General features: G+C 45.3%; 1 protein-coding gene across 3 annotated transcripts in view; it reads right to left on the bottom strand.

Moving 5' to 3' along the window:
- The window catches only part of FYN (FYN proto-oncogene, Src family tyrosine kinase), a 245,068-nt gene that overhangs the window by 124,449 nt on the left and 92,853 nt on the right, over nt 1–27,766 (bottom strand). The window lies entirely within an intron of this gene.

The raw sequence follows: 27,766 nt of genomic DNA, 5'->3' as shown, positions 1-27,766 counted from the left end.
ATTTAGTACATAAAAGAAAACTGAGAAGTAGCTTCTCTACTGAGAATGCAATTGTTCGGGCCAGAGGGAGAACTCTCAGCAGGGAAGGTTTGCCTTTCAATAAATAAACTGTATGACATTTTTTCTGGAAGCTACCGGTTTGATCCCTCAAACAATCCCACCTGATTTTATTTTTTGTCCAAGTGAGTTTCCGATGGCTTTGTGGGTCGAGCGAAAGGTAGAGTGTCAGGCAGGGCAGCTGACCTAGTGGACAGAGCACCTGGACGTCAGAAGACTTCTCTATCACCGTTGATGGCACGACCATCCTTCCCATCTCTCAGGCCTGCAATCTCGGTGTCATCCTTGACTCGTCCCTCTCGTTCACCCCACACATCCTATCCGTTACCGAGACCTGCCGGTTTCACCTCTACAATATCGCCAAGATCCGCCCTTTCCTCTCCACCCAAACGGCTACCTTACCGTTACGGGCTCTCGTTATATCCCGGCTAGACTACTGTGTCGGCCTTCTCTCTGACCTCCCTTCCTCCTCTCTCGCCCCGCTCCGGTCTATTCTTCACTCCGCCGCCCGGCTCATCTTCCCGCAGAAACGATCTGGGCGTGTCACTCCCCTTCTTAAACAACTCCAGTGGTTGCCTATCGACCTCCGCTCCAAACAAAAACTCCTCACTCTAGGCTTCGAGGCTTTCCGTCACCTCGCCCCTTCCTACCTCTCCTCCCTTCTCTCTTTCTACCGCCCACCCCGCACGCTCCGCTCCTCCGCCGCCCACCTCCTCGCCGTCCCTCGGTCTCGCCTATCCCGCCGTCGACCCCCGGGTCAGGTCCTCCCGCGGTCCCGGAACGCCCTCCCTCCTCACCTCCGCCAAACTGATTCTCTTCCCCTCTTCAAAACCCAACTTAAAACTCACCTCCTCCAAGAGGCGTTCCCAGACTGAGCTCCTCTTCTCCCTCTACTCCCTCTGCCATCCCCCCTTTACCTCTCCGCAGCTAAAGCCTCATTTTCCCCTTTTCCCTCTGCTCCTCCACCTCTCCCTTCCCATCCCCACAGTACTGTACTCGTCCGCTCAACTGTATATATTTTCGTTACCCTATTTATTTTGTTAATGAATTGTACATCGCCTCGATTCTATTTAGTTGCCATCGGTTTTTACGAGATGTTCTTCCCCTCGACTCTGTTTATTGCCATCGTTCTTGTCTGTCCGTCTCCCCCGATTAGACCGTAAGCCCGTCAAACGGCAGGGACCGTCTCTATCTGTTGCCGACTTGTTCATCCCAAGCGCTTAGTACAGTGCTCTGCACATAGTAAGCGCTCAATAAATACTATTGAATGAATGAATGAATGAAAGGCCCTGGGTTCTAATCCCGGCTCCTTCAATTGCCTGCTGTCTGACCTTGGGTACGTCACTTTGCTTCTCTGTGTCTCAGTTTCCTCGTCTGGAAAATGGGGATTAAGACTGTGAGCCCCATGCGGGACAGGGGCTGTGTCCCACCTGATTAGCTTGCATCTACCCCAGTGCTTAGTACAGGGCCTGGCACATTGTTAACTCTTAGCAAATACCATACCAAAAGAGGAGGGAGCAGGGGGAATGGGCCTGGAATAACACATGCCCCCTCCCTTTTCTGGAGCCAAAAATGAAGCTTAGGTAGATAGACGGCCACAGGATTATTCCCTTGGGCTCGGGACAGTGGGGGATCTGGATTGATAATGATCTGGTCAGTCCTGCCTCACAACTAGAGGGCCACCATTCTGATTGCCCTCTGGCTAGAGGCTTGGCCCCGGGACTACGAGGCCCAGCCTCAGGGGGCCCTCCGCCTCTGGACAACTATTCTTTTTGGGAGCTGATCGGGTGTTTTCCCTCAGCCCGGAGAGATGGGCCTGTCTACCCAGCAGCCTCTGCGGAGTCTTGGGGGATTGGAGGAGAGGCAGATGGGGTTGGCCGGCAGTGGGCTGGGCATTTGATGGTACACGGATCATCTCACCGAAGTGGAGTATCATCCCCTGGTTTCGAGCCTACTAATGGACTCATGGTTACGGCCACCCTGAGATACGTGAAAACATCGTGGCTTAGGGGAAAGAGGATGGCCCCGGGAGCCAGAGGACGTAATTTCTACTGCCTCTGCCGCTTTCCGAATACAGTGCTTGGCACATGGTAAGTGCTTAAAAATTCTATTCTTATTACTATCATTACTATTAATGAATAATGATAGCAATTATAATAATAATAATACAGGCTGTCTGGAGTTATGCCATGGACAAAATTGTTTTTGGACCCTGGGACCTCTAAGCCCTACCCCTGAAGTTACGCCAAATCGACTGAAATAAGTCAAGCCCCTCCCTCTCTCCCTCTTCCCCTCTCTTTTCCCTAGTTCAGAGTAGTTTTCCTCCCTATCCGGGTTTCCCCAAACCTTCTGCTCCCAGACTTGATTCTTTTTGGAAAAAACGTAGCAGCCTCCTTAAGCTGAGTGGGTGTTACCACTCTGAACACATTTGAAACAGAAAGGGAAAAGGGGTGAGCGTGGGGAAGGGGAGAAAGGTTTGGCCCCTGCCCCTCGTCTGAGGTGGTGGGGAACCACATTGGTTTGTCTTGGCGTTTTCCCTCTTGGCTCCTGGGTCCTGCTCTGCCTTCTCTCCCCGGCTGAACCTCCAGGCTCTCAGGCCTCTTCCGCCGCTTCTGTCCGGGCCTGTTTGGATCACGGTGGATGCTCCCAACCCTCCCTCCGGCTGTAGACTGTAAGCTCGTGATGGGAAGGGTCTGTTTATGCTATATTGTACTCTCCCAAGTGCAGAGTAAAGTGCTCTGCACACAGTAACTGCTCAATAAATACATCTGACTGACTCTGGTAGAGTTGCCCCAACATCCTTTGGCCTCCGTCGGTAACCTCCGACCTCCCTTAAACAAAGAATTGATAATCACAATAACGGGGTACAGTAAATGCATACTTGTATCAAGCACTGTGCTAAGTTCTGGGGTCGATACACGGCAATGAGATTCACGGCAATCAGAATGGTGAACAGAACGATCTGCACCAATACCTGGCAGGTAATAATAATTATGGTATTTGTTAAGCTTACTATGTGCCAGGCACTGTTCTAAGTGCTGGGGTAGATGCAAGGTAATTGGGTATACAGTCCCCGTGCCACATTGGGATCACAGTCTTAAGAGAAGTAAAGTGATTTGCCCAAGGTCACAGAGCAGATTCATGGCAGAGCCAGGATTAGAATCCAGGTCCTTCTGACTCCCAGGCCTATGCTCTATCCACTAAACCACACTACTTGAGTACGGTTTTCATGGGTGGAGGGGGAGAGGGATTGGGAGAAAGGAAAAGCCAGGAAGAAGAAGAGGGGAAGGGAGAGAAGGAGGAGGGCAGGATGGAAGAGGAAAACATACATACAGTGGCAGGAACAATGGAATCTCTCTCTCTCTCTCCTCTCTCTTTTCTATCTCTCTTCTCTTGTCTCCTCTCTTTTCAATTAGACCATTCATCCAGATGAATTTCCCCACAGGTATAAGAAGAAATTGGAGGAGATGGAGAAATAAATATCTGAAACCAATTGGATTGAGAGCCTTTTACAATTTACAAGTCTTTGGGGATTCATTCAAAAGGTATCATCACCAAAGATGTGAAAAGTTCATTTTGTCTGCTGTTGCATATTCCTGTTTTTCTTGAAATGAACTTTTCATGATGATTTAGGCCAGGAGATCTAGGGTCCCTATTTGTTTCGGTCCTCCCGCCCTGCATTGGTTTAAATGATGCTGCTTTCCATTTTCTCAGACTCACTGTTAAATCTAAAGCTTTCTCCCGGCCGAAAAGTCTGATTTTATTCCAGATCCACTGAATGACATTCTCAAGAAATGCTGGCAGGTCTCTTACCTTCCTGAGGGATGATACAGTTCATAGTACACTCTCTTTCTGAAACATCTGCCTATGTAAAACAGGCACTTCTCAATGTCTGCAGTGAGCCCCGCGCTAAGATACTTTATAGCTGCCTGCTGGAAGGCATGGGTTTCATGAACAAAGACAAAGCAGAGTGTCCCTCTCGATATCCTTATTTTACAAAAAATTTAAATGCAAAATCTCCAACCGATTCAAAATATGCAGGTTGTTGAGCAAAGCCGGGCAAGTCTGAAATGATTATAGCCTAAAAGATTAGGAATTGGAGCGACTTTGGAAAATAGATTCAAACTTAGTCATTCCCGGAGCAGTTACAAATACTTCATAAATAAGAAAGCCATTTAGAGGCCTATCCACGGGAAAACAGCTGCAGCTGGCAAGTGAACTTTTGACATCAAGAAAGGGCAAAAGAACTTCACAGAATTAGGGGGAAGGCTAGAATGTAATCCACATAATGTAGAATTGTCTTTGGATCAAGACAATATCGGTGGTGATGAGACTGTAACAGCGGGTGTGAGTGTCACTCCTTGAAAGCCGGGTCTGAGAAGAAAATAAAAGCCGGGCACTTTTTCTGGCTCCTGGCACTGCAGTCGTTAAGGAGGGAGAGTGTCCTGAGATGGAGTTATTTTTGCACAGTGGTGACAGAACCAAACGGGGCACATTCTCTTAACCGATCCCCTTGCCCATTGGCATCCAAAACAGGACGAGTCTGTGGCTATCTAGCTCTGAGATCTCCACAGGAGCAGATACCACTGCTCTCTCTCGCTCTGCGTCGGCCAAAATGATACTCACAATGGCTCGGACGGGGCTGGTGGAGTCTTTCCCACTTCCTTGCAGAATACAGAAGGGAGGGTTGGGGGGGAGTAGGGGGGAACCGAAACGAAGAAAGACAAAACAGAGAATGCGGCAAACCACAAAAGTAGAACATCATAGCAAAAAGCTGTATTTTCACTAGAAGCACTCATTCCGCAGGAATTATTCTTGTCCATCATTAATGTCAAGATGTATGGGTCCAACGATACAGAGAACACTCTATTACTGTGGTGGTTAATGTGAGTCAAATCACTGGGCTGAGTGAGCCCTGGAGAAGATACAAGATCATTAGAGCAGACACATTCCTGGTCCCAAATGACAGAGGTTCAAAGTGTAAGAGGTGGGGAGAGCAGTTATCTTCTCCCTGTTATTCAGATGAGATGAGACACAGAGATTAAGTGACTTTCCCAATGTCACACAAAACCGATGGCAGAGTAGGGCGAAAACTCTCAGTTCCATGTTCTTCCCACTGGCCTGGAACACCCTCCCTCTTCATATCTGACGGACAATCTCCCCCATCTTCAAAGCCTTACTGAAAGTACATCTCCTCCAAGAGGAGGTCACACTGCCTTCCCGTACTGAATTAGTGGAGGGACAATCAGTCCTATCTTTCTATTAGCTTTTACCTCCTATTTGTGATATTTTGTGTCTGTCTCCCTCATTAGATTGCAAACACCTCGAGAGCTGGGTGGGAGTGTGGCTTTTACCTGCCCCTACTGTGCCCTCCAAAGGGCACAGAAATCAATTAATCAATCAATAGTATTTACTGAGCACTTTTTATGTGCAGGGCACTGTATTAAGTCCTTGGGAGAGGACAATACAACAGGTCTAGCAGACATGTTCCCTGCCCAAGTGGGGGAGATGGATATTAATATAAGCAAGTCACTTATAATATATCATTTAAAGACATGCACGGAAGTACTGTGGGGTTGGGGGGGGGGTGAATATCAAATGCCCAAAGGTTACAGATCTAAGTGCATAGATGATACAGGTGGGAGAGGGAGCCAGGGAAAAAAGAACTTAATCGGGGAAGGCTTCTTGAAAGAAATGTGATCTTAATAATGCTTTGAAGGTGGGGAGAGTAAAGGTCTGCTGCATATAGAGGGGGAGGGAGTTCCAAGCTAGGGGGAGGATGTGGGAAAAGGGTTGACGGCGAGAAGCAGCGTGACCTAGTAGATAGAGCATGAGCCTGGGAGTCAGAAGGACCTGGGTTTTAATCCCAGCTCCACCACTTAATGGCATTTGTTAAGCACTTACTATAATACTAATAGTAACTGTGATATTTGTTAAGCACTTGCTATGTGACAGGCACTGTACTATGCGCTGGGGTGGATATAAGCAAAATGGTTGGACACAATTCCTGTCCCGCCTAGGGCTCACAGTCTTAATCCCCATTTTACAGATGAGGTTACTGAGGCAAAGAAAAGTGAAGTGATTTACCCAAGGTCACACAGCAGACAAGAGGCGGAGGTGGGATTAGAACCTATGACCTACTGACTCCCAGGCTCCTGCTCTAACCACTATGCCATGCTGCTTGCCATGGTGCTGTGTGACCTTGGGCAAGTGACACAACTTCTCTACGCCTCAGTTACCTCATCTGTAAAATGGGGATTAAGACTGTGAGCCCCAGGTGGGACATGGACTGTGTCATACCTGATTAGCCGTATCTGCGCAGTCCTCAGTACGGTGCCTGGCATATAGTGACTGCTTAATAAATACCATTAAAAAAAAGACATGCAAGATAGGGGCACTGTGAGAAAGTTAGCACTAGAGGAGTGAAGTGTGCGAGGTGGGCTGTAGTAGATGATCACTGAGGTGAGGTAGATTGGGGCGACATGATTGCGTGCTTTCAAGTCAGTTGTAATCAATCAATCAATCAGTCACTAAAATATATTTATTGACTACTCTGTACAGAGCTCTGTGCTAAGTACTCGGGAGAATACAATATAAGAGGAAAATTTCCTGCCCACAACAAACTTTCAGCCTAGAGAGGGACACATACATTAATAAAAATTTAAAAAATTACAGATATGTTTGTAAGGACTATGAGACTGAGTTGGGGCTGGGGGGGGAGGGGTGACTAAAAGGAAGCAAAGCAGGGTGACACAAACGGGAGTGGGAGAAAAGGGAATGAGGGTTTATTCATTCATTCAATTGCATTTATTGAGCACTTACTGTGTGCAGAACACTGTACTAAGTGCTTGGAAAGTACAATTAGGCAACAGATAGAGATAATCCCTACCTAACAATGGGTTCACAGTCTAGAGGGGGGGACAGACAATAAAACAAAACAAATAGAGAGGCATCAATACCATCAAAATAAACAGAATTATAGATATATACATATCATTAACAAAATAAATAGAGCAATAAATATGTACAAATATACACGAGTGCTGTGGGGAGGGGAAGAAGGTAGAGCAGAGGGAGGGAGTAGGGGTGATGGGGAGGGGAAGAGGAGCAGAGGAAAAGGAGGGGCTCAGTCTGGGAAGGCCTCCTGGAGGAGGTGAGCTCTCAGTAGGGCTTTGAAGAGCGGAAGAGAGCGGAGTCAGAGGCTCATAGTCAGAGAAGGCCTCTTGGAGGAGCTGGGCTTTCAATAAGGCTTTGAAGGTGGGGGAGAGTAACTGTCTGTCAGATATAAAGAGGGAGGACAGGCCAGGGGCAGGACATGGGCGGAGGGCAGCAGCGAGATAGATGAGATTGAGGTAAATTAAGTAGGTTAGCATTAGAGAAGCCAGGTGTGTGAGCTGGGTTTTAGCAGGAGACTAGCGAGGTGAAGTAGGAGGGGACAAGGTTGTTGAATGCTTTAAAGCCGATGGTGGGGAGTTACTCTTTGACGGAGAGGTGGATGGGCAACCACTGGAGGTTCTTGAGGAGGGAAGTGACGTGGACTGAACCTTTTTTAATAAATGAAAATTGCAACAGAGTGAAGTACGGACTGGAGTGGAGAGAAACAGTTGGCGGGGAGGTCAGCAAGGAGGCAGATTCAGTAGTCAAAGCAGGATAAGACAAATGCTTGGATTAGCGTGGTAGTTTAGAAGGAGAGGACAGGGCAGATTTTAGCAATACTACAGGGCTCTGCAGACCCTCAGTAAATACTTTTGATTGATTGATTTATGCTTCGGGGTATATGCTAGTGCCATACAATAAAACGAAATGAAATACTAGTGGTTTGTACACAGTGGGGGTACACTTGCATAATACAAATTTGCAGAACAGGCTCCCAAAGAAACTGCAGCAGCACAATGCGGTCTCTAAGATGTGGTTTGCAGACACAATGAAAGAATTAGGCAGCTGACGACGTAATTGGCTCAAACTAGAATGCTATCGTTTGTAACTTATGGCTTTATAGACTTTGAAACCACTCAGGGTGTTTTCTTACAATGTGTGAATTTTCAAAAATGTATTTGTTAAGTGCTTAGGATGTGCCAGGCACCATACTAAGTGCTGAAGTAAATACAAACTAATCGGGTTGGACATAGTCCATGTCCCACAAGGGACTCACAGTCTTAAATCCCCATTTTACAGATGAGGTAACTGAGGCACGGAGAAATTAAGTGACTTGTCCACCACCACACAGAGGATGTGGTGGATACGGGATTGGAATTCTATTTCTTCTATTTCTTCACAAATTTCTGCAGAAAATTCTAGTTATATTTAAACTCCATACATTCATTGATATTAGGAGTCTAAGTTCTCTAAACTTATAGAAGCTGGTACATCAACACTTCAGGTTGCCCAAATCAGTATGGGGTGGAGTGGTGGTAGAGTAGGTGGGGTGCGTGGTGAGCAGGTTTTCTATGTCAAGAATTGTACTATAATTATGTTTGTAACTTCCTCGATTTAGGAATTGTTTTTGTAGCATGAAAACAGAGGAGGGGTTTTATGCAGATCACAAGAGAATTAAGGCTAGCAATAATGGGAGGAATAATAATAATGTTGGTATTTGTTAAGCGCTTACTACGTGCAGGGCACTGTTCTAAGCGCTGGGGTAGACACAGGGGAATCAGGTTGTCCCATGTGGGGCTCACAGTCTTAATCCCCATTTTACAGATGAGGGAACTGAGGCACAGAGAAGTTAAGTGACTTGCCCACAGTCACACAGCTGACAAGTGGCAGAGCTGGGATTCGAACTCATGAGCCCTGACTCCAAAGCCCGTGCTCTTTCCACTGCGCCACGCTGCTTCTCTAAGAGAATCAATCAGTTGTATTTATTGAGCATTTACTGTGTGCGGAGCACTGTACTAAGTGCTTGGAGAATACAACCCAACAGAGTTGGTAGACATATTCCCTGCCCACAACGAGCTTACAGTCGAGGGAGGGAGGGAGACACTGATATAAAGAAACGTTACAGATATGTTCAAAAGTGCTATGGGGCTAAAGGAAGAACGGATAAAGGATGCAAGACCAAATGTAAGGGTGATGTAGAAGGGAGTAGGAGAAGAGGAAAGGAAGGTTTAGTCAGGGAAGGCCTCTTGGAGGAGATGTGCCTTCCATAAGTCTTTGAAGAGGGGGAGAGTAATTGTCTGTCGGATATGAGGAGGGAAGACTGTCCAGGCCAGAGGCACGATGTGGGTGAGAGGGTCAGCGGCAAGATAGATGTGACCTAGGCCCAGTGCAAAGGTTAGCAATAGAGGAGCAAAGTGCGTAGGCTGGGTTGTAGTAGGAGAGCAGTGAGGTGAAGTAAGAGGGGGCAAGGCGACTGAGTGCTTTAAACCTGAAATTAAGGAGTTTCTCTTTGATGAAGAGGTGGATGGGCAATCACTGGAGATTCTTTAAGAGTGGGGAAACCTAGATTGAATGGGTTTGTAGAAAAATGATCTGGGTAGCAGTGGGGAGAGATAGGAGGCAGGGAGGTCAGCAAGGAGGCTGATGCAGTAATCAAGGCCAGAAAGGATAAGTGCTTGGATTAATATGGCAGCAGTCTGGATGGAAAGAGAGGATTTTAGTAAATGCGAAGGTTGAACCGACAGGATCTGGTGACAGATTGACTACGTCGGTTGAATGAGAGAGCTGAATCGAGGATAAAGCCAGGTTACGGGCTTGCGAGACGGGGAGGATATTGATGTTGCCTACAGTGAGGAAAAGTCAGGGGGAAGCCAGGATTTGGGTGGGAAGATAAGAAATTCTGTTTTGGACTGTTAAATTTGAGGTATCAGTGGGAGTTTGGGGAGTCAGCAGGACATCCAAGTACAGAGGTCCTGAAGGCAGGAAGATATGCTAGACTACAGAGCTGGAGAGAGATCAGGGTGAATACGTTGATTTGGGAATCATCTTCATAGAGGAGGTAGCTGAAGCCATGGGAGTGAATGAGTTCTTCAAGAGACTAGGTGTAGATGGAAAATGGGAAGGGACAAAGAAGTGAGGCCTGAGGTACTCCCAGAGTTAGGGGATGGACGGCAGAAGAGGAGTCAGTGAAAGACATTGAGAATGAGGGGGGGGGGGGGAAAAGGAAGGAAAAAGGGAGAGGTCAGTCAAAGGGCAACTGACACTGCATCTCTTCTATTACACTATTGCATACAATATATAGTTTGCCTTTTATAGCAAAGAAGACAGCAAAGAGTGCCTGGGAAACAGAAAAGGCCAATAGGGAGCACACACTTTAGGTACACAACTGCTTACAATGGAAACTATATGAATTAATTATTTTCCCTGCTGTGTTCTTCCTTTCTGGTCCTCCCTGGGCAGTGTTAATGAGGACATGCATCAATCAATGGTATTATCAAATTCTCACCCTTCTGCCCCTACCCAAGGCCGTTTCACCTTTCTGCTCCCCACCCCCACCCCTCCCCATTTACTATTAAGTGGTAAAAATTATATTTTTATTTTCTCAAAAATCAGGGTGGGGCAATTTTCCTGTGGAGGCAATTAACGTAAACCAATCCAGGATTAAGTGGAGCAAATGAAATGAAAAAAAAACATACTCTTATTAAATGATTAAAAACATAAAGATCCAAATACCACGCAAATCCAGAAATGGACAGTATTTCCTCTTTTCAGCAAATTATTTTGTTCTATCTCTATTCTGTTTCCTTCCGAGATCCAATTCCTACATAGAAAGCTATTACCACTCAGGTAAATTACTCGCTTCTCGGAACATTCCAAATTTTCTATTGCATTTAAAAGAGGGAAAATGTAAATTTAAGCAACAAAGATTTCATCTTGAAAGGTCATCTAATCCACTCCTCTTTCTTCCGTGAAATCCGCATACAATTCATCTCATAGCTGAGAGTGAATTCCCACAAACTTGGTTGGCAGTTCATTTCAATAGCAAATAAACCTTAACGGTAGCCATTTCTTTTGCCAAAGTAGAGGTAAAATGATCATCACTTTCTGAATCATAACTTTTACGATACTTAAGAGTATAGAGTCCTCAGTCTTCCAATATTTCCTCTAACACTTCAACCACTGGAAAGTAGGAATTTCTTCAGCAGTAGTAACAGTTACATTCTGCTTAGTACCAGTCAATCCCAAAAGAAAAAAAATGAGAGAGAGGGTGGGGGAATATGAATGATGGATATACGCATGCTGGGGAGGTTATTGGGCTGATTAGTTGACTCTCGCCTAAGATATGAAGACCTTCCACTTTGAAGTGCTCAATAAATACCACTAATTGACTGACTGAAGCATAATCAGCTTAATCAGATCAATCAATTCTCTTCCTTCTTCTTAGCCACTCTCCTCTCCCACTACACCTCAGCTTGCACTCTTCATTCCACTCAAGTCAACCTACTCATTGTGCCTCACTCTTGCCTCTCCCACTGCTGACCTCTTCCTCATGCCCTTTCCCTTCACAGCATATAGAAAACTGCTCACCATCTTCCAAGCTCTTCTGAAATCACATCTCCCTTATATATCTATGTATAATTTATGTATTTATCTATTTATTTACATTAATGTCTGTCTCCCCTTCTAAACTGTGAGCTCACTGTGGGCAGGCACTGTGTCTGATGCTATATTGTACTCTTGTGCTTAATACAATGCTTTGCACACAGTAAGCGCTCAATAAATATGATAAATACGACTGAAGGGTACCTTCCCCAGTTAATTTTTCATCTCCCCCATCCTAAACCCTCAACTGCCACTTCTGAACTTCTGGGTCATCCAAGTATCTGGATATTCACATCCACTGTTTTAGCACTTATGTACACATCTCTATACTCTATTACCTCCTCCTCCATTGCTATTATCTTTTGAATTCCACTTAAAAGTCAGTGAAATGGAAGCAAGCTAAACTGAATAATTTCACACTTGCCTCCCACTCCCCAAATTTTTGGACTTTGGGGTTGCTTCCATTCTTCCACCTGAGCCCATGGTTTTTGGGGGGGTGCTGGATAAGAAGTCTGGGGAACATAATATATATTAATTAGCACATCTGTTTTCTCGGTATGTTTTCTTGTTTTGCCCAAATTATTTGCAGGGCAACAGGAAGGATGTGGGCTCTCTTTCAGATTCAAATGAGGCAAATTAGCCTTAACTTGGTTTTACAATGCAATAGCTATTTCACACTGTAGAATGAGAAAGCATAAGGACTCTCTAGGTAGGGTAAATATTTCAAACTTCAATTGAAAAATGGATAAGATATTACTATTATTATTATTGTTATAGAAGATTTTAGAACTAGAGAAATTCTTGTCATTGAAGATTTGATATGCATTTTGGGGCAAATCCTTCCAATCTGCAATCCAACCTGTGTCTTTGATACTGCTCACACAAGATTGGGGAAGAGAAGGATTGACTGCTACACGGGTGATCCAAAAGTATAAGTTGCTTCTCTAGGGATACCGGCAAGTGGTAGGTAGTTACGAAACTCTCAATCCAAGCATGGTGTGAGCAGGGTACGTGTCTATTATCTCTGCTATATTGTACTCTCCCAAGTAATGAACAAGGTGCTCTGCACACACTAAGTGCACAATAAATACAACTGAATGACTGGGTGACCATTTCTACTCAATTCTTCAGGCCAAAAGCTTTTCTTGCTCATTCAATCGTATTTACTGAGCACTTACCGTGTGCGAAGCACTGTACGAAGCGCTTGGGAAAGTATTAGGGAGCTCATCCACTCTCGTGGCTTCAGCTACCACCTTTATACCGATGACTCCAAAATCTGCCCTTCTTGCTCTGACCTCTCATCTAACATGCAATCCTACATCTCGTCTTGCCTCTGGTACATCTTAACTTAGATGTCCCACCGGCACCTCATGTTCGATATTTCCAAAACCAAACTACTCATTTGCCCTCCTAAATCTACTCTTTTTCCTCACCTATCTCCCTGACTAACCATGCTACTCAACATCTCATAGAGAAGTAGTGTGGCCTAGGAGAAAGAGCACGGGCCTGGGAGTCCGAGGACCTGGATTCTAATCCCGGTTCGGCCACCTGATGCTCTGTGATCTTGGGCAAGTGCCTCAATTACTTCACCTGTAAAGTGGGGATTAAGACTGTGAGCCCAATGTGGGACACAACCTGATTACTTTGTTTCTACTTCAGTGCTTAGTACAGTGTCTGAGACGTAGTAAGCTATTAACAAATACATTAAAAAAAATTTTAAATCTACCTTGTCCCCTGGCCCTGCTCAGCATGACCGTGTTTTTTAACCAATGGAAGTCCAAACCGGTTAGCTCAAATTGCAGATGCCAAATGGCAAACCCAGGAATGTAACCAAATGACACTCAAGGGAGTCAGCTCTCTGTGCTACGCCACATGTTTTCAAATGGGATTCTTGTGAAATTCAGCTGCACAAGCAGAGCTCCAACTGCAGAGCTGCCCTCTCCTCAGGGCCACTTTCTGGCCAGAAGAAAGTCCTCCTGACCGTTCAGGCTAACTTTGGTTTCGGTACCAAATTTTAGACACTTTTCGGTTTCTTGGTACATCATTCGTCAATCCAGAAATAGTTCTGCTGCTTGAGTTCCCTGCCTGTCTCCACGGGTCTTTCTGTCTCTTTCCCGCTCTCCATTTCTTGGCATAACCCACGTTGCCCAATCTTAAGTAGCAATTTAAAAACTAACACGATGAGTTCGGAGCAACTAGACAACAGAGTCGAGGCTGCTTAGCAACAAAGGTTCTTGGACTCTGGTACTCAAGATTATTCAGTGCTATTCAGAGGGAAACTAACTGAGAACAGAAGGCAAAGAAGAATTCTCTGAATTTTCCTTTCCCGAACTTGCCTCCTGCCCCTATTACTTGCCACCCACGGTTCAATGAGATTTCAATAAATCGTTTGAGGTAATGAATACACTCAGCCACAAATTCAAAGCTTTGAAGAAATATGTGTATGTTTTGTCTAGTGACCCTCTTTGGGGAACTCATCTGAACACTGTAGCCCACATGCTAAGTACCCAAACTTGAACGTAAAGGAAAACGCAGCCATTTCATAGTTACGGATCCTACCTTTAACTATACCATAATCATTTAGTGGTAGTGGATGAGTCACGGCTTTGACTGGAAAGGCAACGTACCGGAAACTCCCTGGCCCCTGCAAAATTAACCATACCCGAAAGGAAAATAAAATCAACCCTCACGGTCCCACGCTGCTTACATGCACTGCACCGAAGCTGAAAAAAAAAATCTGTGGTGGGAGCGGGACAGGAAGGGGGATTTCACTTAAAGGAAAAGAGCAACTAGAAGTGGAGTAACTAGAGGGGAGGCATGCTTGTTAAATGAGATCCACGGAGAAAACCGGGCAGAGAAAGACTTCGAAGTTTTGCAGGCCAATTAAAACTAACTAAATAAATAAAATTTTAAAAACCGACCATCTCCTTCCTAACTGCCCCTTTTAACCTGAATCAATACAGGTTACCTCTAAGTACAGAAAGATGCTTAGCTTTCATAAAGACTATATAAAATAGCTTCTTCAAATAGCTACAAAGTAAGCCCATGACCCCAATCCTGTGCACTTTCCATTCCTTCCAAACGCTGAACTCCTTTATCACTTTTGACCGAGTGCATAACACTGCCAAGCATAGAGGTGCTTAATAAATCATAAATGAAGAGGAGGAGATGGATGCCAATGTACTGTTCTCAGAACATTATCATTTCACTTGCATCTGATTGAGCAGAGAATGTGCCAGAGGAAAAGTCAATGCTTTTTTTTAAAAAAAAATACAAAACCTAGACAACAAAAGAAAATAGGCTTTTATTTAGACATTGCCTTCTTTGGGAAAAGATTTAAAATATACAAGATATATCTAAAGTTGCAGCGGATCAAAAAGGCAATTGACTCTCTTTACCATCATCTTCCAATTTGATGAGAGGGAATATACTATCATCACCAAAGGTCAACCTGAAGGCCACTGAAACTGCCACTAACAGGTACTAAAGAAACTTTTAGTTCACATATACCTTTTCCTCCTGTTCACAATCATCAAAGTCCTCCAAACTTCCTCAGAATCATTTATCAAAGCTACATTAGGGAACTCAAGGCAACAAAATAATGATGATGATAAAAACAATGATAATAATAATAATTATATGTGCTAAGCACTTACTATGTGCCAGACACTGTTCTAAGCCCTGGGGTAGATACAAGATAATCGAGTTGGACACAGTCCCTGTTCCGCATAGGGCTCACGGTCTTAATCCCCATTTTAGAGATGAGGGAACCGAGGCACAGAGAAGTGAAGTGACTTACCAAGGTCATGCAGCAAACAAGTGGTGGAGCTGGGATTAGGACCCACATCCTTCTGACTCCCAGGCCCATGCTCAATCCACTAAACCACATAGCAATAAGAACTCCTCTAGATCAACTTATCTTTAAGACACCATTTCCTGGAGAAAGGAGTATGGTTGATATAATGTGGAGCTAAATCCAGGGAGCTCTTTGCTCCACAGCAGTTACGGGGTTTGCACTTTCAGTACCAAGAAGCAAATCTGACAGACTGGACCGAGTTCCTCCAACTTGGAGAATTCCCCAAGACTGAGAGTTTTAGACGAGGTTTTATAAAGTGTCTAGTCCATTTCTCAAGTCTATTCAGGCTCGTTTTTGGCAGTGCTAACAAAGAGGGACCAGTGAAGGGGCGGGGGAAGAGACGGGGTGCGAATCATTCTGCTCCCCCTGCCCAAGGACCCTCTTCCTTGAGACTACCCGTTTACCCCCAAAATTCATGGAAATGGGGTCTACCTCTTGATCTCCAATTTTTTTGGAGGATTCCAGACTGTTTGCCTTCCACTGACCCTTCCACCAGGTTCTTCGTGGGGATTCAAGGGGAAACAGGAGAAAGGCTACCTGCTCCAGTCAGTACTTAGACAGGGGCAGGAGAGTATTTTCTGCGCTCCCTCCCACTGGTTTGCAGTTTATAACTGGACTTCAAAAGGTGCTAAATCTCCACCCGGCTCTCTCCCTTCAACCCCAAACTCCATCAATCACATCCAAACTGCCCTCCCTGCATCCTGCCACCTCCCAGGTACTGATATCCCTTTTCCTGAGCTTTTGCTTCCGCCATGGAGCACGGGGCTTATACCCAGGAGACCTGGGAAGCAGAGTGCCTGCTGCCCTGAGAACATTAGTGGGTGGGGATTGTCACTGTTTATTGTTGTACTGTTCTTTCTCAAGCGCTTAGTACACTGCTCTGCACACAGTAAGCGCTTAATAAATACCACTGAATGAATGAGGTGATGGATACAGTGGGGGCTGAGTGTCTACTGCATCCACGATCCCATTCAAAACCAGAAAGGATTATGTCAATGACCCAAGGAGATCTTCAGTCAACAGGCAGATCTTCCCACCAATCAGATTCATTTAATCTTATTTATTGAGTGTTTACTGTGTGCAGAGCACACAGTGACTGCCTGAGAAAGAGAACACACACCCTGCCCACAAGGAGTTTAAGTTCCAATGGAAGAGAAAGACATAAAACTGTTGATGAAAAGGGCAATCAGAAGAAATAATTAACTGACCGATCAATCACACATGTAAACCTAAGTGCTGAGGAAGGGTATAAATCAGTATGTAAATGTTAAGAGGTTGGCTGACAAGTTAGTGACTCGGGATGCTGCAAGTTAAAAATCTTGTTGAAGAAGTTGGGATTTTAGGAGGGCTTTGAATGTGGGGAGAGTCTCTGGATTAGGTGTGGGGAGGGAAGCTTGGAAACGGAGGTAGGGGATGGGAGTGAGAAAGTCAGAGGGAAGATATAGTTTGCTGAAGATTAAAGATGGATGGTTCTCCCCACTTGCTCTTTCTGTGATTTTTCTCTCAAACAACTCTTTTATTTCTGAAGGGAAAAGAAGGAGTGAAATGTAAATTATTTTTTTCCTCCCAGTCTTACCTTGGCAGTGACAGAAGATGGGGTATAAAGACAGGGGAGATAATTCAGAATGAATACCCCAGGAGTAGATCATAACCCTGTACGCAGCTATAAATCCCCTCAATCTATCCCAGGCCCTTTCTCCATCCCAAGCTTGAACTCCCTCTTGCCTCTAATCCCAAATTCATATTCAACTTTGAGAGGTCTGGTTCCAGCCAACGCCGGATCAATTAGGGCCAACAGTACTGAGGGGTTTTTATCATTTCTTTTTGTAAATGCCTCCATACCACCTCGTTTTACAAACTGCCGTACCTCGTGCCAAAATTCTGCCTGTGGAAAAAAAAAATAATAAAAAAAGGAAAAAAGCCCAGCATACAAGGACTCTGGCAGAGCCCCAAATGGAAAATAAAAATGAAGAGGAAAAACCGCCAGCCTTCGGAGAGAAAAGCCCGCAAAGCTTGTAGGAAGAAATCCTTTAATTGCCCACCCACCCCTTCTGCTCTCACTCCATCTGTTTGCATTTAAGAAAGTAGCTACTATGGGTTTTGTTCTTGCTGCAGAGAAAGGGAAATCTATTCTCTTAACTCCTGGACATTTGCAGTAGTCCACAACGATACCAACCAACAAAACCACAACCAAATCTAAACAGCAAATCCAAAGACATATTCAATGTCTGCATGCAAATGAAGATAATCAGCGATTCTGGTTGAGGCTGAAAGTCATTCCCTAGGACATATGTTAAACCAAGTCAGCAGCAGCAGCAGATAAGCACAGTACACTTCTTTGAAGCAGCCATTTACTAGGCAAGGCTATGTCCCTAGAACCTTAACAGTAATTCAGGGGTATTCCCTGATACGGCTTCATTATTTCTTGAAACTGTGATTGTACTGGGAATGGCTGCATTGTGGAATATGTTTGTCCACAAATGGTTAGTAAAGATCTGTTCCAAAAACAGCCCCTATATGCTGGCAGAGAAGCAGCGTGGCTCAGTGGAAAGAGCTCGGGCCTGGGAGTCAAAGGTCGTGGGTTCTAATCTCGGCTCCGCCACTTGTCAGCTGTGTGACTTTGGGCCACTCACTTCACTTCTCTGTGTCTCAGTTACCTCATCTGTAAAATGGGGGTGAAGACTGTGAGCCCCATGTGGGACAACCTGATTACCTTGTATTCCCCCCCACCCCCAGCGCTTAGAACAGTGCTTGGCACACAGTAAGCGCTTAACAAATGCCATCATTAAAATTTAAGTTTAATTAACTCAATCCACTAAGCCACATAGCAATAGGAACTCCTCTACATTAACTGTCTTTAAGACGCCATTTCCCGGAGAAATGAGTACGGCTGGCATAATATAATATGGAGCCAATTCCAGGGAACTCTTTGCTCCACAGCAGTTACCGAGTTTGCACTTCAGTATCAAGAAGCAAATCTGACAGACTGGACCGAGTTCCTGCTACTTGGAGGATTCCCCAAGACTGAGCGTTTTAGACCTTTAAATCCCTTCTTCCCTTTCCTTTCCTCCTTCTGTCCCCTTTCCTTCTTCCCCTGAGCAACTTTTCTGACCCCTCTTGCAAGCCCCCAAACTATCCCTGCCTTCCGCCTCCCGGATCCCAGGACCATTCTCAAGATCCAGGATCTTTTCTATTTATAAACTAACCAAAGTGACAAAACTAACCAAAGTGACAACTGCGGCTAGAAGACGTATCTACCCCAGCGCTTAGAACAGCGCTTGGCAAACAGTAAGCGCTTAACAAGTACCATAATAATTAGATATTATGGAGAGCTAATGCCTCCTTTACTCCACTGCCTGCATGTAGCCCTACTTTCTCTCTTCCGTCCTCCACCATCCCCCAGCTTTAGCTGTGCAGATGGAACAGGGATAGGATTGATTTCCTTTCTGGCCCCAGTTAAGGATGGGAAGAAGGGACAGATAGGCTAACTGCAACAGTGGTCATTGTAGTTCATTTTGAAAAAGAAGATAAAATCCTGGATAATTGAAGGTCATAATAATAATAATAACATTTATGATAATTGTTAAGCACTTACTATGTGCCAAGTACTGTTCCAAGTACTGGGGTAGATACAGGGTAATCAGATTGCCCCATGTGGGGCTCACACTTTTCATCACCATTTTACAGATGAGGAAACTGAGGCACAGAGAAGTAAAGTGACTTGCCCAAGGTCACACAGCAGACGAGAGGCGGAGGCGGGATTAGAACCCACGTCCTCTCACTCCCAGTCCTGTGCTCTTTCCATTAAGCCACGCTGCTTCTGGAAGGACTCGGGAAACGGCCAGGAGAGAGTGGAATTCAGGTTACGGAGAGGGCAGGAAGGAGAATGACTGGGAACAGTGGCAGGTGAGGATGGGAGTCAGAAGGTCATGGGTTCTAATCCCGGCTCCACGAACTGTCTGATGTGGGACCTTGGGTATGTCACTTAACTTATCTGGGCCTCACTTCCCTCATCTGTAAAAATGGGGATTAAGACTGTGAGCCCTATGTGGGACAGGGACTCCATCCAACCCGATTATCTTGTATCTACCCCAGAGCTTAGAACAGTGCCTGGCACATAGTAAGCATTTAACAAATACCATTTGTTTTTTTATTATTATTATCAAAGGAGGAGGCAGGGATGTGAAATCTGCGATGACTGGAATTAATGCCAAGATGGAGTGCACGGAATGGGGAGGGAACTCAGCAAATAGTATGGGTCGTATCTCAGGGTGGCACAAGATATGGGTGGTTGTAACCTGAGGTATGCTGATATTTTATATCCGGAACGTCCCTAGTCACCAGCTTTACTATTTGGCTCTCTTTCCCTAGTTTTTTTTTTTAAACAGCATGTTTCAATCTGAACTGGCTACGACAATGGCTCAGATCCAGTCGTCATCTAGGGATGTGCGTTCCAATGGAAAGAATAAAGGAGGCTTTCTTTGCCCCATAACATTTCATGGATATTTAGTTTTAGTAAAGCTAATCAACGGTTGGTATTCCTAAGATTCGACATTATGCTTAAACTGGCAGCCATGTATCAAACACTGTTCTAAGCACTGGGATAAATACAAGTTAATCTGGTTGAACACAGTCGTTTCCCACGTGAGGTTCACGCTGTCTAAATAGGAGGGAGAACAGATATTGGATCCCCATTTTACAGTCGAGGAGACTGAGGCACGAGACGTTAAGTAAGTTGCTCAAGGTCACACAGAAAGCAGCTGACAGTGCCAAGATTAGAACCCAGGTCCTCTGACTTCCAGGCCGGTGCTCTTTCCACTACGCTACGCTACTTAAATGATGTGAATTACTCCTGGTGTGCTGACCACGTGACAGCTGCCTAAGGCATTGTGTCTACGGCAGTGTATAATAGATATATTAGCAGAAATCTCAATGCCTTAGACAGCTGGCACATGGTCTATACACCATGAGTAATTCACATCATTGAAGGGGATGTGGGTTCTAATCCCGGCGCCACCACTTATCTATTGTGTGACCTTGGGCAAGTCGCTTCCCTTCTCTGTGCCTCAGTTACCTCATCTGTAAAATGGGATGAAGGCTGTGAGCCCCAGGTGGACAACCTGATTACCTTGTATGAACTCCAGCGCTTAGAACAATGCTTGGCACATAGTAAATCCTTAAATACCGTGATTTTATATATATATATATATATATGTATCATTGAAGTATATATAATACATATATATTATTTGTTCACTTCCTTTTATTTGTGAGCTGCTCTTGCCTTGTGTCCTTTCAAAATCTTGGTTAAATTAAAAAATCCTACCCTGTGTGAACCTCTGGCTTATTGCCTGTCTCTCTCGCTCTCTTATTTACGCATATTAATATTCATATTCATCTCCCCCTCTAGACTGAGAAGCTGCGTGGCTCAGTGGAAAGAGCCTGGGCTTCGGAGTCAGAGGTCATGAGTTCGACCCCCGGCTCTGCCACTTGTCAGCTGTGTGACTGTGGGCAAGTCACTTAACTTCTCTGTGCCTCAGTTCCCTCATCTGTAAAATGGGGATTAAAAGTGTGTGAGCTCCACGTGGGACAACCTGATTACCTGATTACCCTGTATCTCCCCCAGCGCTTAGAACAGTGCTCGGCACCTAGTAAGCGCTTAACAAATACCAACATTATTAAGCTCACTGTGAGCAGGAAACATGAAAGCTAACTCGGTTGTATTGTACTTTCCCAAGTGCTTGTTGTTAAAAGTTCTTTATCCAGGGTAACCCAGACTACCCAATAGCCAGTTTGACCTTAACATCTGGCCGGTCCCAATATCTGTCCAGAACAGCAGCAGGAATGGATACTTTAATAGCCCGCCCACCTGGGTGAATTCAAAGGAAAGGACATGGAGAAAGGGGCAGGAGTCAATGTAGCAGGTGCAGACTCGCTCCCTCCCTCTCCCCCCGGGGGAGTCGAGGGGCCGCGGGAGAAGAGCTTGAAAGTCCTCGCCCCTAATATTTTCACCCTTTTAAAAGAAAAGGGTGTCCAGTCAGAGTCAGGACCAAGTGGGGGTCAGAGGGCATGGGCTCTAATCCCGGCTCCGCCACTCGTTTGCTCCTTGATTCTATTTATCGTGATTATGTTGTCTTGTTTCTGTCCATCTCCCCCAATTAGACTGTGAGCCCGTCATTAGGCAGGGATTGCCTCTATCTGTTGCCAAATTGAATATTCCAAGCGCTTAGTACAGTGCTCTGCACAGAGTAAGCGCTCAATAAATACTACTGAATGAATGTGTGACCTTGAGCAAGCCACTTCACTTCTCTGTGCCTCAGTTCCCTCATCTGTAAAATGGAGATCAAGACTGTGAGCCCCATATGGGACAACCTGATTACCTTGTATCTAAGTGCTTGGCACATAGTAAGCGCTTAACAAATACCATCATTATTTTTATTATTATTATGAGGAGAGACCTTTCCACAGCAAAGTGCACCCAGACCCCGTCTCGTCTGCAAACCATCCTTCGGCCGACTGCCCAGTCTCGCCCTGGGCTGAGGGCCTGCGTGGGCATGAATGACGAAGCTGAAGGGGGATCCACGATCCCCTGGTTTCCCAATCCTGCTGAAGACCGCTTAAGGCGACCCCTCTGTTGACCGCCATATGTCAGGGTGCCATTGCGATCTAGTGCTCCAACTACTCTGAGTCCGGATCGGTTCATGCATTCGATCGCATTTATTGAGTGCTTACTGTGTGCAGAACATTGTACTAAGTGCTTGGATCCTAAAGGTCCATTCCCCATTGGGACACCCTGGGCAGACCTTAGGGTCTGGGCACCTCTAACAAACATGCCCTTCATGCTACGAATGGTATGCAGGGTCTTGGCCTAAAGGTATCACCAGAAGGGCACGAGCACATATTCTCCCATATAATTGGATCAGGAAATTGATCGATCGATCAGTCTGGCTCATTTCATCATCACTGGTGGTGGGACAATCAAAGTAGTCCGCTCAGAGAATCCAAGATCTGGAAAGGCCCAAGAAAACCATCCAGTTCTACCCTCCTGGACTCCAGGTAGCCCGTAAATGATGTCGAACGGAGAAAATCTAGACTATCACAGCATGGCAGCCTACGAAGGTCCAAGAGCAGAGGCTAACAGAAAACGATCCTGAACTTAACTCAAAAGGCTCAAGCGTAAAGTACCACGATTTAGCATCATGCTTATTGTCTTGCTAATATTAGGGGACCCTCTCAACTATATAATAATAACAATTATGGTATTTGTTAAGCGCTTACTATGTACCAAGCACCGTTCTGAGCTCTGGGTAGATATGACCTTATCAGGTTGGACACAGTCCCTGTCCCTCACGGGCACATGGTCTTAATGCCCAATTACAGATGACGTAATTGAGGCCCAGAGAAGTGAAGCGACTTGCCCAAGGTCACAAAGCAGACAAGTGTTCTGCACACAGTAAGCGCTCAGTAAATGCGACTGAATGAAAGTGGCAGAGCTGGGATTAGAACCCATGACCTTCTGACTCCTAAGACCATGCTCTATCCACTACTCCATGCTGCTTCTCTACATGGCATTTCAATCTGGGCTAGCCATTATATGAATTAAAAACAAACAAACTGATTCTAGTGCTATGATTAAGTGAGAAAATAAATTCACTACACAACCAATCACTGATATTTACTGAGCGTTTACATGTGCAGAGCGCTATTCTAAGCGCTTGGGAGAGTACAATTCAACGGAGTTGGTAGACAGATTGGGAGGGGCTATTTTTTGATACGCAGTGGCTTATTTTCATCCGTTCGCTAGTAACAGCACAAATGGCCTGAACACAAAGGATACTTTTTTTGCAGTCCAACGTGGCTGAGGTGGATGACAGAAGGAAATCAAAGGCAGCATATGTTTTAGTTGTGATCTAGGGCAATTCTATACCAAAAGCAATTTACTTAATTATGGGATTCATTTTGGGGAATGTAATACTGAGTTTTGTGAAATGTATTTTGGGATTTCCAAACCTTTCATCTAAACCAGAAATATCTCGGCGGAAAGGGCGTGGCCCACGTACCTATCCCCAAAACATACTAAACCCGCACCAGGACATCAACTTTACTGTTCTACATCTTTTTTTGTAGGCAATTCTTCCTTTGGCAAGAGTGCTATGGAAATTCATTTGGGAGAGGGGAAAAGGGCACATGAAAATATTGTATTTCTGATTACCAAGAAGGGAGATTTTTGAACTTAGTATTAATCTGCTGAGTTTGAAACTAAATGAAGATGTAGAGATACTCTCCCATTTCCCCTATCTGAAATTTGTTTTATTGTCTGACTCCCCTCTAGGGCTCCTTGAGGGCGGGGACCATGTCTACTAACTCAAATGCACTCTCCCAAGCACTTAGTACAGTGTTCTGCATAAATATTCAACAAATACTACTGACATTGATAAAAAGGAGTTCATTCTGAGCAGGAAATGTCTGGGGAAACTATAAAGACAGTACCTTTCCAATATGTGTGGGGGAAAACTGCCTCAAAACCCCTTTCTCTCCTTTTGTCCCACCCTGGGTTACAATCACTACTCTGCTACCATGGACCGGCATATTATCTTGATCTATAACTGGTAATAGTTCCTTTCTGGCTAAAAAGGGAAACATTACTGGATATAATGTCAAAAAGAACTCTGAGCAACCTCTTCTATCAATCGGTAGTATTTTTTGAGCACTTACTGTGTGAAAAGCACGGCGTCGAGTGTTTGGGAGAGGACAATAGAACAGATGGTAGTCGAAGCCTTAGGAGCAGATGAACTCCGGGTGTGTGGTGGGGGGAGGCGGGGATGGGTATAACTTTGCAAATTTTGAAAAGAAAGGGACCCAGAACACAAAATAGGGTGTAGGTGTTAGATGAAGAGTCAGTGTCTGAGGAGATTCAGGCAGAGAAGTGAAAAGAATTACCAGGAGAGAATTGTATGAGCAAAAAGTGATATCTCCAGGAGAAAGGAATGGTCCGGCGTCAGACAGCTGAGAGGTTCAGGAGGATTAAGACAGAGCAGAATCTGCTGGACTGGCCAAGACAGTATTTATGGGTGACTTCGGGTAGAGTGATCTCATTGGAGTGAAGGGGGTAGAAACGAGAATTATAGATATGTACACATCATCAATAAAAATGAATAGAATTATAATTACAAATCTGTACATACATACACAAGTGCTGTGGGGCGGGGAGGGAGAGTAGAGGCAAAGGAAGCGATTTAGAGCGATGGGAAGGGGAGGGGGAGCTGAGGACAAGGGGGGTTTAGTCTAGGAAGCGAAATGCTCCTGACCTTACTTTCTACATATTTCACCCAGGAAGAATCTCTAAAATGGGCAGACCTTTAAGTCTTGCAACCATTTGGCCTACAAATCTCAAAGTTCTGAGGCCAGAAAGAGTCGTCACAAAGCAAGAATGGTGGAGGGGGTCCCTTTAAGCCCCCTCAGCTTTAGAGATTTTGCACCAAGGGGTCCCAGAGCAGCAAAAACACTATTCATACTGTGGGACTGTTCGAAACCACAGCCGCTCCCTTTTGATTGCTTAACCAACACCGTCGTTATTATGACAAGGGTTTTCATTATGCAATTTAGATAACCTAATTAATCAATGGCTTTACTGAGCGCTCACTGTGTGCCGAGCTCTGTACTAGTGCTTGCTTGGGAGAATACAACACGGTGGAGACGGCAGACGTGATTCCCGCGCTCTTAGGGCTTACATTCTAATGGGGGAAGAAGACAGATATTAAAAAAAGTGGAACTCAACCCAAGTCTGTTCTGTTACGCTACGACTCACATGCTGATGCAAGTCGATTGAGTAGGAAGTAAAGGTTGGTGAGCATGCGTATGACACCGGCCAAGAAATCATCTGCCCCCTAACCCCCGAATTCCATTGACTCGAAGATATTCTGACGCGATGTTCCCATAACAAGAGGTTCTTCAAGTACACAAGCCCTGTGTTAATAGGAGAACACCCTGTACTGTCACCCCTGAAATCAAAATCCAAACCAAGAACAGTCCGTTTTTTGTATTTTAACAGGGGAAGGAAAAGGAAAGGAAAAGATTCCACATTCACACTAAGCCACTAGCGTTTAAGGAGTGATCTAATCTGTTAGAAAGCAAGGCAGATAATTCCCGGGAAGCCTACGTTAAACCCTGCACTTTTCTGGAGAACGGGACGGCAGTCATTTCTAGCCCTTGGGAATGAATTATTTTTATACTCTGGAATTTATGTCCCTATTCATACATTCACTGAACCATTGTTCCACTCCCTTGTTATAAACAGTTTATCCCTCTTTATCTTCCTAAACGCAAATAATTTGATCTGCCTATCCCCGCTGTTAGACTGGAAGCTCCCAGAAGGCAGGGTTCATGTTTTTCACTTATACCGTAAACACGTCCACCTCTCCTGGCAATCAATCGATCAATCAACAGCATTTCCTGAGCACTTATTCTGTACCCGGCATTATACTAAGTGCTTGGGAGAATACAATAGAATTAGGCCCTCCAGGAGCTTACAAACTAGCACTGAGTAAAGCGTTCTGCCTCCAGACGGCGTCCAATAAATCTTACCGATTGACAACTGCAGAAGACCTTCAGCTTGGCAACTCCCCCTAATGACGGGGCATAATGCTAATGCTAATGAAACCTGGGCAGCTCAGTGCCTCGGTTTCCTGTACTGTTGGGGGATGTCCATTGCTCTCTCCCCCAGCCCCTCATCTCCTCTACCCCGAACCCCCAAATTCCTGATGTGCTTTTTCTGTTCACCCTCCTGGCACCCCAAATAATAAGAATGGTATTTATCTGTTAAGCTCTTACTATGTGCCAAGCACTGGAATTCACCCTGTCCTCTCTTCTTTCTCCAGTCACCCACGCTCCCTCTCCAGAGGTCTTTCTTGTTTTTCATTTACATTTTTAAATCTTACTTGATCGCTGTAGCCACTGTCGAAGCCCGCCGTCCCCCACCCCCTCAGACCCCAGAACAGTGATTGGCCCCTAGATTTTTCTTTTTTGTAAGGGTTTTACTCTTAAACTTAGTAATTCCTTGCCACTGCCTCGTCTTTTCTCTTCTCCAGCTCTGAACCGTCCCTGCTCTTCCGCTGCAGCCGAAGCCGGGGGAAGGAATGGTAGGTGGGGGAACATCCGGAGTCTTTCCAAGCCGCCTCCTCCTCCTCCTCCTCCTCCGGTGTCTGCCCTGCCCTCCCCGCACCCCGTTCTGACCCTGGTCCCCTGGCCTAGGATGAGGTGGGGAGTGCGGGGTGCTGAAAGCCAGGGAAAGGGAAGAGGGGTGACGATGGCCAAAGCAGCATGGCAGAGTAGATAGAGCTCGGGCCTGGGAGTCAAAGGTCATGAGTTCTAATCTTGCCTCTGCCACTTGCCCACTGTGGGACCTTGGGCAAGTCACTTCATCGCTCTGTGCCTCAGTTACCTCATCTGTAAAACGGGGATTGAGGTGGTGAGCCCCACGTGGGATAGGGACTGTGTCCAACCCTATTTGCTTGTATCCACCCCAGTGCTTAGAACAGTGCCTGGCACATAGTAAGCGCTTAATAAATACCATTATAAATAAATACCATTATATGTTGTTGGTTTTTTTTAAATGGTCCTGCTTGGGACCGGGCAGAGCCAGAAGCAGAGGGGATGCGCTTCAGGGAAGGATTTACTCACCTGGCAAATCCTAAAAGCGGGAGAGCCAAGCGCAAATCTCTTTAACAGGAAGTGATTTCTGCCAGGCCGTCTTTTGTGTGATTTGAGCAGTTGTGGAGCTGGTTCAACCCTATTTGCAAACACCACATCTGAATTCTGGCTGCACAGAAGGCACTTGTTCTTGTTGGGGCTTTTTTTCTTATGCCGGTCCCAAAATTATATCCCTGTGACACTAGGTCTTCCATCACCCTTTAACTCTACTAGTTGGCAACCCTACTGGAGCAGCTTGGCTAGGCTTAGAACATAGAGGTCTTTAGGATTTCTCTACACTTGTTTACTGTGTTTTGGCTGAGGTTTATGAGCCGTGTTTTATAGTGACAGCTCAGAAGGGACAAGATTCTAAACAAATCAAAGATTAACAGCATTCACTTTCTTGTACCCAGAAAACTAGTAATCAGTCACTATATCACTGGTATTCAGTGAGGGCTCACTACGTGCACAGCACTGTAATTATTATTACGGTATCTGTCAAGAGCCAAGCACTGTTCTAAGCACCAGGGTAGATATAAGGTGATCAGGTTGGACACGGGCCCTGTCCCATATGGGACTCACAGTCCCAATCCCCATTTTACTGATGAGCTAACTGAGGTACAGAGAAGTGAACTGACTTGCCTAAGGTCACACATCAGACAAGGGGTGGAGCCAGGATTAGAACTC

Source organism: Ornithorhynchus anatinus, chromosome 19, assembly GCF_004115215.2.
Source record: "Ornithorhynchus anatinus isolate Pmale09 chromosome 19, mOrnAna1.pri.v4, whole genome shotgun sequence".
In the NCBI taxonomy this organism is placed as follows: Eukaryota; Metazoa; Chordata; class Mammalia; order Monotremata; family Ornithorhynchidae; genus Ornithorhynchus; species Ornithorhynchus anatinus.
This window is presented reverse-complemented; position numbering and strand designations above follow the sequence as displayed.